Source organism: Pseudopipra pipra, chromosome 12 (genome assembly GCF_036250125.1).
Source record: "Pseudopipra pipra isolate bDixPip1 chromosome 12, bDixPip1.hap1, whole genome shotgun sequence".
Lineage (NCBI taxonomy): Eukaryota > Metazoa > Chordata > Aves > Passeriformes > Pipridae > Pseudopipra > Pseudopipra pipra.
In genome coordinates this window covers 12,537,727-12,553,309 of record NC_087560.1, presented here as the reverse complement: position 1 = coordinate 12,553,309, position 15,583 = coordinate 12,537,727, and the positions used below count along the sequence as shown (strand labels likewise).

Sequence of the window (15,583 nt, the reverse complement as noted above, 5' to 3'; positions counted from 1 at the left end):
AATCTATGCCAGTTTACAACTTCCACTACAATTAATTTCATTTTAATTTCACTCCTGAAGAATTAACCCCGCATGGTAACCCCTCATGCATTTAACATATCTGCAGGTTCCACAGTATTTGCCACCGAAGAATTTAAAGCACTTATAACCATTTCCCAGTTTCATCTGATTGTCACTCCTACTCACCTTCACAGGGAAATTCAACTATTACTGCTATCTGCAACACCAATGCACCTTAAAGGATATTAATGCACATAGGCAAAAAACCTTTTGGAATGGTCCTTTTGAACACAAATGCACACACAGGAATACTCCCTGCCTAGCACTGAAACACAACCACCTCTTTGGTGAGCAGCATAAGTAATATGACAGCTTGTAGTAACACTAAATAATCATCTACTTAGCCTAGAGCAAAAACTGAAGCAGTGGGAATGTACAACATTTGAATCAGCATTTGTTGGGAAAACATCTCTGGTGACAGCAAAACCTTATTGACTGCAGATATCCAGAACTTTGCTAGTGCTAGCTGGTAAATTCAGCAAAAGTTACTTCAATGCTGTTGTAGGACAGAGATTTTGTTAATAGCTGGAGTGAGCTGGACACATGGGAATGACCAGTGTCCTGTTGATCGTACCTGTGTACTTCTGGGAAGATTTCTTCTTACAAACACCAGACCTCTTTCGGAAACTTTTTCATGTGTACAACAGGAAGCTCCAGTCCTGCAAAAATGTAGATATATTCTGATGAGACTGTAATCAGAGAGGGTGCAACAGTCATGACACTAATTTGTCACATACAGCTGAATGTTCTGCCTGAATGAATCACTCTCTTTAGACTCAGCTCTGTGGTGCCAACACTTGGTTTGAGGCCTGAACTTATGCTTTCCTCTAGTACTTCAGTACTGCTGGAGAGGTGAGATCTGATATTCCTGTTCATATGGAATAGCATCTAATTTCCCAAGATGTCTACTGATTTGAACAGGATCATTTGCTATTAGACATACCATGCAGTTGTTGCAGTTAGCATTTCTAAGGTTTGTCTGTGCTGACAAACAGTTCTGCCAAGGAGTTTGCTCATTAAAACAGTGAAAAGCAGATCTAGGTGAGACCTGAATGCATTTAAATTAAGTTTCCAGTATGCTTAAATAACAACAAAAAATTTGTAGATGATTTTTCCTATTTTGTTGGTAATAACACAAAAGAGTATTTCTAGCACTATTTAAAGTTCAGTTTTTCATTGGAAATCTATGGAAAGTCTTTAATAAAGAGAAAAAAACTAAAGAAAACAATCTCTATTTTCCCAGTGGTGCACATTACTGATGCAGACGTGCTGTCAAATTGCCACCACACTGCAGAGAGATATACAAATCAAAAACCTTCGTATACTGGAAATTTTAACAATTTAGCAAGCAGAATATACAATTCATATAGTTAAGAACAGAGAGTAGACACTAAAAAATAGGAAATATCTTGTCAGTTTGAGGGGTTTTTAATTCAAGAACATTGTCTTGAAATATTATTAATAGATACTGCCAAACTATCTGAGTTCAGTTCTACCACCACACTTGCCTTCTGTTTGGAAAAAATACATGTTAAACCATTGTCATTAACTAAATTCTTTTTTGGTGTTAATTTGAAAACTGCACAGAACTGGTTGCAATTAAAAAAATTCAGATAAAACTGTTTAATTCTGTAACAAAAAGTGTGAAATTAGCAATGTTGAAAAGTCTAAGCAGATCTGTTTTGATAGTAGCCAACTGCTCACTAGTAAATATGCTCCACCTCTACAAAGAGGCAGCAGATGAATTCTTGCAATTCTCTTTGTAATTCTGATCCAAGTCCTTCTGAAGCCAGTGGAATGATTTATATTAAAACAGCTTATTAGGACTTCATTTTACATGTGTTTGTCTCACTGAGCCGAGTGCTTTTTTCATCTTGTTATTTCAGGGCTTCCAATCTCAACTCTACAGTCTGTCAAGAGCCGGTATTTTTCTTGAAAACTGAGATAGTATATTAAAGAGAACACTATTGGATAGCAACAGACATTTGTTACTGGTCCATGGCAAGATACCAAATTGTATCAATGCTAAGAATATACTTTCAGTAAATTTTTAGACAACAAGTTGTACTGACCACACAAAAAGTCCTTAGGTGACACCCATAGTGAAGAGGTCGCTTTTGACAGGCAGTTCTTGCTCTTGCAGGTGTACTCTCACAAGGCTGGGAAAGTCTTTATTTTTGGGGGTTTCCATGGTAATGTTGGCAGTCCTAAATGGAAACAAAAATATTTAAAAGAAGATGTTAAAAAAAAAAAAAAAAAGCATGATTCCAATGTGACTGAAGTTTGTATTTTTCTGAGGGGAGAAAGCAGGAATGTTGTATATGAGTTTAAAAACTCTCTATAAATTCAATCCAAAGACAAATTCAGGCACATTTTTATGAACTCTTGTGGGTTTGGCATCATTAAAGACACTTTAGAGGAGCCTTTTAAGAATCAGCAACACAAAAGTGGCTCCTCATGTTTTGTTTTCTGAACCAGGCAGCCATTTTCTACAACCTGAATTCCCATACAATCAAAATAATCTTCGAAAGGATGAAAATGGTTGCTCCCAAAAGTAGGTAACACAAAAATCCAAGCAGGTTTCATTATTTTACAAGTAGCTTTTAACCCCTTAGAATGCTTAAAATGAAATTTAGGCTGCCATCTTAAAAAAGAAGCCTGCGACACTGGACAGATTTTTATATTTACTGGCAATGATTTTTATATTTATTGACAATGCAGTCCTGTAAGTCACAGGACAGAGTGTCAGCGAGTGCTCCCTGCCATCCCCCGCCATTCTCCAGCAAAGGAGTCCCCGGTCCCTGTGAAGCAGCCGCCAGTTCCAGGAGGAAAGCTCTGCACGGCCTCTGGAGCTGTGACCAGTTCTGTGCTGTCCCCTCCAGAGAAGAGCCAACATGAATGAGACAACAATGCAGTCCTGGCATGGCATTAGCAAGCCCATGAAGGTGGCACAGATCCCCAAAGACCTCAGGAAAGAAAAGGGGAAGGCTGGAAAGAAGGCCCGAGGCAGGAACATGTCTTGTGTGTTTTTCCCTTTCCCTTTCCCTGTGTTTCCCTCGGCTGGAAGGTGCACAGTCAGCTGGCCCAGTGCAGGAACCTGCTGGCACTGCTATTTTTACACCGTGGTTGAAAAATAGCACTTGAAAGTGCTTCTTTTATAAGGTCCTGGTTGAAAAAAACGCAACAATTCCGCATCTGTGAAAACTTCCAAAAATTGCTTTCCTCAGTGTAGAAGCCGGATATATATTTGTTGAATCAGGCTCTTAATTAGGTAGGACACAAAGGGCTTTCTCCCCCTGCGATACTTCCTGCCCAACAACAGTGTTCCCCCTGCTTTCTGCTAACCCTGTGAACATTTCATGTGGAACTTTGTTGTTATTTATTTCCACTGTAGCAATCACCATTTCTTCCCCCTCCCCTCATTTTAATTTCAATTTTTTTTTCAGGCCAGTTTTCTTCCCAGTTACTTGATCTGGTCTTTTCATTAAAGCAATTTCTTCCAATGACCCCCAATCATTTGCCCTTCCTGTCCATTCTTGGTTGTGCCAAAACTGTTAGTTCACAACAGGAAACCAATAGCTTGTGCTATCAGGAGACATTTCCTTCACAGCACAAAACGTCTGAATAATAATTTCTAGCAAGGCTTCACCCATTTCCTGTGAAAGGAGGGAAGTTTGCCTATCCCAATCCCTCAGAGCTCTTTGTTTCCATCCCTTCGTGACGTAATGCTTTCTGCACAGGGAGGATGGATCATTTTCCCTTACCAGCACTAAGTTCAATATCCTGTGTAAAGTTTTGATACCGCTTTTCAACAATAAAGCATGTAACATTTACAAATAATAAAAAGTTATGCTATAGTTTATACTTGTGGTGTCTCTTTCAAAAAATAAACTAAACTTTTGGTGTCTGGAAAATAACTATAATGAAAACACAGAGGCTAAAGACAGCCTGGTTTATTAAATGTTTTACTTGCAGGCTATTTAGCACTACAACTCTTAATTACTGTGTATCCTCCCAGCAGGTAGGAGAGCCCACCTGGGATCAGCTCTTGCTGAGCACCAGAATGCCCTGGGCTGAAATTTCCATTGTGGCACTGCATTTACAGAAATACTGCAGACAAACTGACTCAACACATCAATTAAACACATGCTTAACTTCATCCCTGTATAGCAAAACATTCACTTGAGCGAATTTTTTAAAGTGATAGCAAACATCAAAGCCTTATTATAATGGCAAGGTGAAATAGTAAAAAGGGGATCATGAAGCAATACACATTAGTTCTTTGGTGCTGAAACATTTAGGAGGCATAATTTTAGGCCACAACGGTATTAAGCTATCCTTTATAAAAAAAAAACCCTAGGAATAGAAAATGCTATATATGAACTACTTTTCCCCATTGAACCCTACTCTGGTGTTTTTAAACCTATTTTTGTTAAATGATGCAAACTGGAATCAGAATATGTGTTTAATTTTCTACAAGCTTAATAAGGGTTTGTGAATATGATTTTTTTTAATCACCTGTTACAGGAAGCAAGAAAGCTTAAAAGGAGGGTTTGTCAAAGAGTTTGAGGACCTTAAAATAGCTCTTGTCACACTTGTTTTTATAGTGCAGTCTTAATTACAGCATTTGCTGCCACACAAAAAACATAATACACCTCTCCATTATTCTGAAGACAATAAAATTTTTATTACATTCGTGTCCTCTCTGTAATTTAAAACATTTGTGCCAACATGAAATGCTACATCTCTTATTCTAATCCACTCATTTCAATCAAAAGACCCAGCAGAGTCCACTTACTGTTTTCATCCCTTCTTTGAGAGGCATCACCTACATGTCCTGCTGCCTGTCTCCTGAGCTGGGATGCTGCAGGTGGCACCTTCCTTCACACAAGTTCTGGTCAGCTTTGTGTGAGCTAAATAAACCATTTTAACACCTCTGCACAAGGAGCTGTGTTTCAGGAGCAGCTTTGTGTTTCTACATCTCTTGTTTGAAAAGCAAGAATGTGATTTTCTTGCTGAAGGATGGCAGAACCTTTCCATTTTGTGTTTTCCAGTCCATTTCCAGAGGTGCATTTGTCAGTTATGGATCCAAGCAGCAGAGAGTCAATGCACTGGGCAGATTTCACCCACCCTGACCGTCTTCAGTGCTCACTTTCCCCATTGGTGACTGTAAGATATGAGACAATATCAGTCTCTTTATATTTGTTTCAGAAGAACCGTAAAAATGAACTTTGTTTCACTTCAGTTGGGGCTGAGGAAAGTGTTTCCCCGTCAGTGTCTTTCAGAGATCAGACAAGTGTTTCTGTAGGAAAAAAAACCTGTAAGACATAATTTATTCCTTTTTCCAATTGTTCAACCTTAAACTGGGACATCTTGTTGAAAACTTTCTTTGAAGGTGATACCCCTAAGGCTATTTTTATATTTTGCTTTTCTTTCTTTCCCTTCCCAATTTTGAGTCCCCTTTCATCTGGGCATTTAAGTATGACTAAGTTACACTTAATTGTGCAACAGAACCTCAACTGGTTGTTCATTCAATGGTTTGTAAGGCCAAATCTGGAAACCCTTACTTTGTTCTGGCTGTTTGTCTCCAAAGCAGAGTATCAGGTGAGCTGGGGGAAAAGCAATGCAAACACCAATGTCCAAAACCAGCTACTGTAAGACTGGACATGCTGAAAGTGTCTAGCTGTGCCTAAGGGCAAGAAAAGTTAATTGACAGTGTTATGCTATAGGCTATTAGAGAAATAAAAATGTCAAGGTGTAAACATGCACAGTTAAAACAAAAACAATCAGGGTGATCATCAGAGAAAGTTTCCTGTCAATCCTGTGTTTTAATATTACAAAAAGATCTTTTATAGCGACTGTGGGAACACAATGTCCTTTTCAGCTTGTAAAACTACATTTGCAAAGCACTCTGAAAAGCTCTGTGGGTAATACCACAAACTGTCAAGAGATGACATGTAAGTTCCCTTCTTCCTATTATTAACTTGCATAATACTGTATATACTTCAGCAAACTTCACTAAAAATCCCACACGAATGGGAGCTTGTGCACAGTATTTCTGTTTCGCTGTGGAATAGATCACAGAACTCTGTCCATCTTGTAAAATACATGAGAAAATTATGCTTAAGCCTAATTCTCTAGTTGGTGAGCTAAGACTGGGAAAAATTAGGAAACTTGATTAAGGCTGCACAGGAGTGAATGAGAAAGAAGCTAATTAGCAGGGGCTGCAACTGCACAAACCAGCTTCTGGGACACATCACACAGCGCCAATGTGCAGAAGGTTCTAGACTTCTCTATATAGTACATATCAAAATTGTCAGAGATGCCTAGTGCCCTCACTGAAGCAGCAATGGTGCTGTGTGATATAGCTGGAGGAGAGGGGAGGAGAGGTGGTGCAGAACAACCCTAATAGGCCAGGCAATGCCAGTAGCTGGGAATGATCAAATGTCCCTACTAAACTTACAGAGGTACAAAAGGAGCTAATAGCTGACATTTTTAACACTGGAATTTTCAGGCAAGTAAAATCATAATTTTATCAGAATAGTGATATCAACATTGTATCATATATAACTCTTGGCTTAAAGTCCTGGTAGACAATAGACCAGTCCTGGAAACTAGATACTTTTAAAATCTATGTCCCTTAAATAGGTTAAATCCCTTTAACACCTTTCATGCCAACATTTCTTTTGTTTAGCGCTCAGGCTCTCATTATGTTTGACATTTTATTTCCAGTATTGAGTTGTCTTTGCTTTGCTTTTGCTCACTCAGGGGGCATACTGGCCAACCTACAAGAAGTAATTTGAATGTTTTAAACTAGACTAATATATTTTGACTGTATCCTCGCTGACACAGAGGACTGTAATGCAGCCAGCTGTTCATTGTTACTATGTTAAATAAAGTAGAACTCCCTTGTGGTATTCTATATACTAACAAATGATGTAATGAAATTCTGGTCATGTGAAAATTCTCTCACTATACCACCCAGCATCCCTGTGAGCAGTCAGAGGCTAACTCACTTGCCCGAAAAGCTCCGTTAACACATCCTCCTTGCAATTCAGAACTGTAATTGGTTTGACCTGACGTGCTGCTCATTCTCTGTGTGCTGCATGCCCCAGTAGTACAAGTACACTTTTCTCTGTGTTGGTGAAAAGGTGTATTAGACAAAGACAGAAGGCTTTGGTCTGTTAACATGGTATTATACACCTGTACACACAGGATGTGAAAAGCTGATAACAAGAACTGCTCAGGTGGGCAAAGATAGAGAAGAACACCATACATGGAGAGAAGAAACTATGGAGAGAAGAACATCCCCTAAAAGAACTTGGTGAAGTCAATTTAGCAAGCTTCTGCTTTCTTCCTTTCTTTCCCCACTCCCACCTGTATAGCTGTTGTATCACATCAGTGATCCAGTTTCTAACACAAGCCCACACGCAGTTGTAGGATCACAGCTAAAGTAACAGAGAAATGCAGAGTAGGAGTGAGACCCAATGCAAACTGTTTTAGTCTACATCAACACTGACACCAGCTTCTCATGGAGCTGTGCCTGAAAGTGTGAAAAGAAAAGCAGCAGGGAGAGGAATGAAGGAAAAAAGGTGGTTGAGTTTCACCTTAGAAAATGTGAGTACAAGCAGAAATTTTAACCTTAACTTAGGTGGTTTTGGGTCAGCTCTGTGACTGTACCCACATGCACCAGGGTGGCAAGAGGTACAACTCAAATGGGATGGGGAAAGCTTGGAGCAGCAAATGGCCTGTGTGTCCCCACCACAGCCGAGGAAGTGGGAAAGGAGACAAGAGCAAGCGCTGTTTTTACCAGGGGAATTTTCAGACAAGAGAAACCAAATAATAGCCAACTAAATTTAAACTTTTAGAATTTACAGATGGGTACCCAGTTCTTCAAAGGAAAATTGACATGTGTAGGGTACAGTCCAGCCAATCACATGTTGCATAGGAGACTTGGTTGTGGAACTGACTCCCTTAAATCAGCAAATCAGCTGTGGGAATTGGGCACTACAGTACAACTCTGAATTCAGTGGAAGATGTACAAAACAATAGTCTTCTGAATTTTGTACTTCTATTAGATTTGAAAGATGCACCTCTTTCCCTTTTTAGAGACTGTACAACATACTACCAGTAGAAAGCAGATGCTGTCTGAAAGGTAGTGAGGCAGAAAGGAGAAAGTTCTGGGATAGTAGGGTAGCTGGGGAAAAAGGGACTGAGAGCAGCCATTCCCAGTAAACAGTGGGGCTTCCAGGGCAATCCTGCATGATTCTGGGTTTTTTGGTCTCTCAGAACAGGACCTCTAGAGCAAGAACATGAGCATTGCATCATACCTGACTGTGGGATGTTAGTCTCTTTTGTCAGAAACAGCTATTGGGAGATCCTCGACTCTTCCATTGCATGACTGTAGTTCAGCACTGCTAGAAACAGTTTGATGTCTCTGGTGGGAAGGATGTGTTTGTCTCCTGTCAAAATGAAAAGGCAACAATTAGCTGAGGCATTTGCAGAAACTGAATTTAGGAGAAATCCTAACCAAGTACAAGGACAGCAAAGCTTTGTGCCCCACGAGGCGGAACTGTTTGAGAGTTACCTCCATGCTCCTAAACCAGGCAGTAGGACTGTACTGCCCAGATCATGACCACACAGACATAGCAGCACATGACAATTAGTCTTATGCAAAGCACCACTGACACAGCTGTATTGCTTCTGGCTCTGGAGGAATCTTGCTTGTAGCCACAACAGGTATCTCTACTATGCAATGCAGACATACTCCGAGACCCACTATAAACAGATTAAAGCAGCCTGGATGCATCTCTGAGAGCACTGAGGTGATGTTTCTTTCCATGAGTCACAAAAGACAGGCAGAAACAATAAGTCAGCCAACACCAGTCCCACATAAGCTTTGCTTGATTAAGTCTTTCAGAGGAGGGATAAACTCTCATCTGAGCATGAGCCTGGCTATGCTGCAGTTTTGTCAAGGTGCTTATTTGTTCCTTCCTAGAGAATTCACTGCAAAAATATCAGTGGGCTTTCACTAGTAAGGATGGGGAGGAGGAAGAACACCATATGGTATTTCCCAAGTGTGTTCACATGCCTTTCACATGTTTACATTTCTTGACCGTGGTCTGAGCCCAATCTCAAGCTAACCTTGAATCTTGCAAACTAAATACAGCCCTGCTACTGCAGCTGGAACAGGTGGGAGAGACAGATAACACTAAAAGAGCTCAATCCAGAGTCTTAAGAAAAGACAGAAAAAATTACTCTTCAAAATGTCTGCTGTTAGAGCTACCCTTCTTTGCCAGACTGACAACTTTTTATTCTGGAAATAGTGGTGAAGTATGTTCACCACCATATACCGCGAATCTGAATGAAAAATCTTACAGCTTTATTGGCTAAATAGTGCACAGGATAAGGGCACCTTAAGGACAGAGAGACTGCTGACTCATGCACCCTTACTTCCAGCTGAGCAACACCCTTGGGGAACTGTGGAGCAGAAAAGCTCCATGGGTCTGCTCCTACTGCATAATCTGCCTGGAGAAAATGAATAGATATTCCCTTCCTGTACCCTGACTGGTGTCTGCTGTGAGCAGTGCTAAAGCTGCCCAACTCCCACTCCTTGTCTACTCCCTGTCTACTGCTGAGATCTTGGGAGAGCTGCTGACCCAATTGTAGCACCTGGGGGAATATTGTGCTAAAATTCCCATGAGCAGATATGACTGTGAAGCTGTGGGCTGTGATCCAGTATCTGAGCCTTCATGAAGCAGTTTTATTTCTGCAAGATAATTAGTGATGTAAATGAATTGGCAATGAAAGGCCAATAAAACAATTCTTAACATAGACTTAAACTGTTTAATCATAAAATACACTGTCTATATAATATTTATTTTCTTTTTTAATTCACTTCATTTTTAAACTCCTCCCCACTCCCTCTGGAAGACAGATAACATTTTATAAAGTATTTTGGCAGAAGACACAGATTATTGTATTTATTGGTGACATCATAATAAAGTAAAAGGGGGAAAAATTAAAGCTGTTAGAGGTCAAATTCCAGCTATTTCTCTGGAGTAAGGTTCAGCTTTGAAGTAATTTTTCAAAAGAGATTTTATAGTTACAAATTCTAATGAGGTTAATTTGAAACTGTATCAAACCAATGCTAATCATTGGTTTGATACCCTTGACACTGCAAATGTATTGCTTTCCCTTGGTGTGATAATGTTACCTATCATCTGTCTTCTGCTACCCTGTCAAAAGAATACTTTTAAATGCAGACTCTGAGGCTCTGACTTTCGTATTCATGGAAGATTGTGTTGCTCCATTGTCTTAACACTGGAAAAAAACATTTGTGGATGAATCACAACAATTGGAGTTGGTAAGGATGGAAAATAGGATGCTGCCTGCTGAACACTACCCGCTCAGGATTGCTGTGCTTAGGCTGGGAGTCTTCCCAGAGAACTGAGCATGAATTCCACCTCATCTAAGTTGTTCGTTGGTGTGGGGTTTTTTTATTACTTATTTTTTTCTGTGACTTTTCTGGCATCATTTATACAACAACTCTCAGGATGTTCTGAGCTTAAATATTTCCAGGATTTGCAGGTTTCACCCCATGGCTTTGAAGCACATATAAATTCTACAAGGCAGAAAAAGTAAAAATAATGGTTTGCCTTCCACCTCTAGGCCACTGAGCTCAATCATGCTACCTTGTAAGAATTGTTCAGTGGCATACTTGAATGGTGCTTACTGCTTCAATACCTTTCCTAACTTAGAGATCTTAACATCCAAACTCCTCTCCTGTCCAGCCCTATACAGCTCAAACCCTCTGGCAGAGCTTAAAAAGAGAGTGAGAATTGAGAGAGGCAGCAGCCCTAACACAGATGTTTACTATTCAATTCATTAAGTCTGTCTTGGTTTTAATCACTTGCATATTCAACTCAGAGAATAGAAACATACAGGAGGAGGACAAAATAACAGAAAAAAAATCACAAAAAATGAATCCATTTCATTATTAATTGGGCAGACAATAAAATTAAGATTTCAATCCAAAACCTGTGTTCTCTGCCCACAACTCAAAACTGACAAAACAACCCTGCAATATTGTGTTTTCCCTCTTTGTTCTGAAACCCAGCACATACAGAGGCATTACAGTGAAGTGAGTCCTGTGAACATGGAGGGTGAACAGTCCTCCTTACCCTCCACGTGTTTCACACAGCTCAGTGTATGTTCCTGCTCACAAGGCTTCACCACTACACGATTTCCCTCTTTTCCCTTTCCTGCCCGACACACAGGACCCTGTGACCACCCCTGAACTTGCCAACACCCCCTTGTACCCACCTCTTTTCAGAGGTGTGGTGAAATACCTGGGCCTACATGGAGGAACTGCTTTACTGTTGGGTATTTTACTGTCTGGACCACAGTGCTTCAAGCTGCTGCTTCTTAAACTGTGAGAAAATAGCTAATGCAATACAATGGCTATCTCCACCCTAGAGCCTGTGGTTTTCCAAAACCACAAACTGACTACATGGCAGCCAAGTTCCCTACTTCTGTATATATATTTCTGCATATGTGTATATATTTATAAGTTTATATGTGCATTACATTATATTCGTACTTCTTAAATGGATAACAAATGAATCTACTGGCTTGCACACAGAACATGTCGGTGTAGGCTAGTTTGGATGCAGGCTACAGAACTCCAAGAACTTTGTTGGGAGGAAAAACATCAAAAATATCTCTGTTACATAGTTAAATACACTTATGAACTCTGCCTAACCAACGACTTTTGTACATTGGCTTAAAACTACAGCTGCAAGCTGTACAAAGGAAATGACGACAGGATATAAAGGACTAGGGAATAGTCAATATTTACTAAACAAAGATTTTACTTTGAGCATGTGTTCAGTCATACCATAAGTATTTGACAGAAACAGCTCTCTGTGCTTGGACAGTTCAGACAGTCATTGCTGCCATTTTGCAGTGCACATGCAATAAATCACCTTGCATTAAAGGTACATGCAATAGCTTAATTTGTCCTCCCCTCTTAAATTATGCATTCAAGCTAGAAAGTCTCTGGTGAGCCAAAAGGCATTGATAAATACTAGAACAAAACCTGAAACCCTGATTATTTTGAGAAGTCATTTCACACCTTAGTTATTCAAAGGAACTCTCTTCAAAGGAAGAATTTTCAAGCTCAGACCTGAAGTCATGTTAAAATGACACCGATTTGTTGAAAGGGATTTTACAACTTCATCTGACTTCTGGGATGACTAGAGAGCAGTTCAGAACATTTTTAATATTACCAGATGAGAGTTGTTCCTTTAACACAATGTATTATGTCTTCTCCTTGGGAACTGAAGAAAAGGGCTATTGTAAAACATAATTATTTATGAACTGTGTTATAGTGTTTGCCAGATGACTTTGCAAGGGGCCCCATGTCTAATCAGGCTGCACAGAGCTTAGGCACTGTAGTGACAGACTGCCACCTTTTAGGAGCCTTTAGTCTGGAGAGGCAACCGAAGCAAAAGGCTGGAGCTGATCACCCCTATGTTGGAGGCGGCCAAAAGTGATCAAATTACTTGACCAGATTCAGAGAGTGAAATCTGTGGTAGAGCAGGAAACTAAGCTCAGATCTCCTGAGGCTCATGGTTAGCTCACAGCTAACTCGTGGTTGATTAACAATAGTTTAGATTTCAGGTAAGAGAGATCACCCGTTTCCTCTGCCCTTCTCATTTTCTAGGGCCACTTAAGTGGACACATTTTACTGGCACTCTTTTTAGCAGAAATTACTTTGAGGCCCAGATACCTAAGCATCTGCAGACATCTTGGTTCACAAAAGATGATAAAAGACATAAGAGAAGACCTATAATTCCATGCCACTCATCTGAGTCACCACAAGCAAGCAGCAGTCCCAGTTCTGATAAGGTATATATGAAAAGACCTTTGATTTTCTAGCTGTAAATTCAGGGGAACTGTGATCACGTTGCAGTTTGCCCTTGAAAAGAGTAAGAACTATCATAGAAAAAATTATTTGCTAACTCCTTCAAAGTAGGTTTTATTGGAAGGAGGAAACTCTGGTGGTCCCACGTTTATGATGGTCTTGCCCCTGCTTTTTGCTTTCATTTTATCAGGATCATCTGCCATTGTTGTATTTCCTGAACTTTCCCATCATTGATTTACTTTTTGTTCAGATGTGTCTCTACTTCTTTTCTAAGGTGCTCCTTATGTAGTGATTTGAGCAAACTATTAAACAAACATTTGCTGGATCAGTGTAAAAAAAAAAGGTTTTCTTGCTTACCAGCTGCTAACACAGGTACCAGACTGAAGAGAACCACAGAGACAAAAGAATAGTGGTAGGTCAAGCTTTTTGCACCTTCATAGTTCACCTAATAATGAACTCTGAAATAGGTCTCCCTTGTTCAAGTAAAGCTTGGCTCCTGTCTAAGACAGCAATAAGTTTTATATCCCTGCACTTACCGTTCATTCCAGAAACACTATAGACTTCTCTGAGCTGGCTGTGGATCTTCCTTCCTCCCCTTCCCCCACCCTATTGGAAGTTGCAGGGAAAAAAAAAGCTGTAATATTTTGTTTCCCTGCAAGTTTCTTAGCGCTGTTTATCTCTGGAAAGGGGCTTATCTTTTCCTGCTTTGATTAGAAGATAACACAGATGGAGAAGTTCTGTTACTTCTGCCATCGGCTGCATTACTAGTTTGCTCAAGTTGACAGCCCACTAGATTCTCACTAGGTGAGAATTTATTGTAGGAGGCCTTAGGGTATAGAAAGCAACAGAAATAGCTGCACAGTATCTGGCCAGCAACTCTTAAAGTCATTTACTTCAGGTGTGCGTGAAGTTTCCATACAAGGAGCCCGATCATTATTCAGTAGTTAACTTTCTCTTTTATGATCTCATTTTTCCTTCTAACCGTGCAAAGGAAAGAGTTTTGCTCAAGCCTACCAGCTTGTTCCAAAGTCAGGGGAGACTACACACAGTACTGAACAACACAACAACGTGTGAGGAAAAATAAATGAAATGGCTTTGTGGTGTCTGTGAAGAAACGAAATGAAATATTTTTTTCCATGTGTCAAATGAACCCAGACAAAATCTGTCTAGATCCTGGGCTCACTACAACCTGCTTGTAGCATTTTTGGAGGAGTGAACAGTCTATTTTATGGCATACATTCAACCATGCTACATACTCTGAAAAATACTCCCTTTTCTCAGAATAAAATTCTTGATAGCTAGATAAAACAGATTGAATGTTATTTGGTAGAGTCTTCTGGAATAGCACAGCACATTGTCTGTGATTTTATACAGCACTCATATTTTTTTCTTTGTTTCTAACTCATCTTGATCAGAACTAAATGAATAAACCCCAATAAAAAGAGAATTCAAAAATCAAGTGCGTGTTCCAGGTGACCTCATATGTTGGAGAGTTCTGGGTGACTGTGGGTTACTGGAAGTCTATTCTGGCTGGAAATATATGTGATTTTTTTTTTCCTCAAGGGCTAAGATGAAGCTAGCCTAGCTTCTAAGAAGCTGATTTCAGGTAAATACATATTATTTAAGCCTGAAAGTTTCAGTTCACAGAAGCTTCAGATTGTTGCTCTCTAATTAAAAACAAACAAACAAAACCCAAACCACAAACACACAGTGAAAAAACAACACCAAACAACAACACCACCCCAAAAAACCCCAAATGAATAAGAAGCTCATGTTATTCCAGGGAGGATTATCCATGCGTAAAATGTGCATTTTTTCTGTCTCTGACTTACCCACATTCCTGTGAATTTCGTTTGCTATCAAACCACTGTCAAATGGGAGCAACAGCATTTTCTGTAACCAGCAGCCGGTAAGTCTCATTTTAAACACTGAAAATATCACAGTGTCCAGTTTAAGCATAACAAATTGAGCATGAAGGAGAAACTTTCAGGATAAGCTTTATGTGAAGAGCCTCACAGTGTCCTTGGAGGGAAAAAAAAAAAAGCAGACTAAAGAAGTAACTGTTTTGGTTTTTTTTTAAACATACAGGCAACAATTCTTGAGTTTTCATTCACAGCTTCTCAAACATGAAGTACATTAACGTCCATAAAACTGCTTATTCCACTCTACATTCCAAATACTAGAAAGACAGTTTATTCATATCAATAACTCAAAGCACCACCCATTCTCACTGTATCTTTCAGGCCACAATCACTGGTGTCAGATGTGTTTTTACTAACGAGACTGTGGAACTGGTAAGCAGAGAGCTTTCCCACCCTTCCCTTCTCCCAAGCATTCGACAAGCCGCAGTTTCAGGGTGGCCACACCCTGTTTGTTATTGTTAAATTGAAATATTAAAGGTGGGTTCTTTTATGGTTTCCTTAGCCTTTCACCTTTATTTAAAATAGAGTGCATTCAAGGGACATCTGTGTTACTGGCAACACCATCACATGAAGGAGCTTTCTATAAATAACATCACTGCTAAATAAACTGCTGGAGCACAGCACTCACCAGCACGATGAAGTCAGTGTTGTGTTATTTACTCTTAGTAGATCT

The 15,583-nt window shown here is 39.7% G+C and overlaps 1 long non-coding RNA gene across 1 annotated transcript; it reads right to left on the bottom strand.

Annotated features, from left to right (window-relative positions):
- Positions 1-413: 413 nt before the first annotated feature.
- Positions 414-15,302, bottom strand: LOC135420955 (uncharacterized). The gene is made up of 4 exons (XR_010433792.1): positions 14,821-15,302; positions 8,391-8,522; positions 2,133-2,267; positions 414-719 (listed from the first exon to the last, which is right to left on the bottom strand). It is a non-coding gene; the product is annotated as an uncharacterized LOC135420955 (long non-coding RNA).
- Positions 15,303-15,583: the final 281 nt, after the last annotated feature.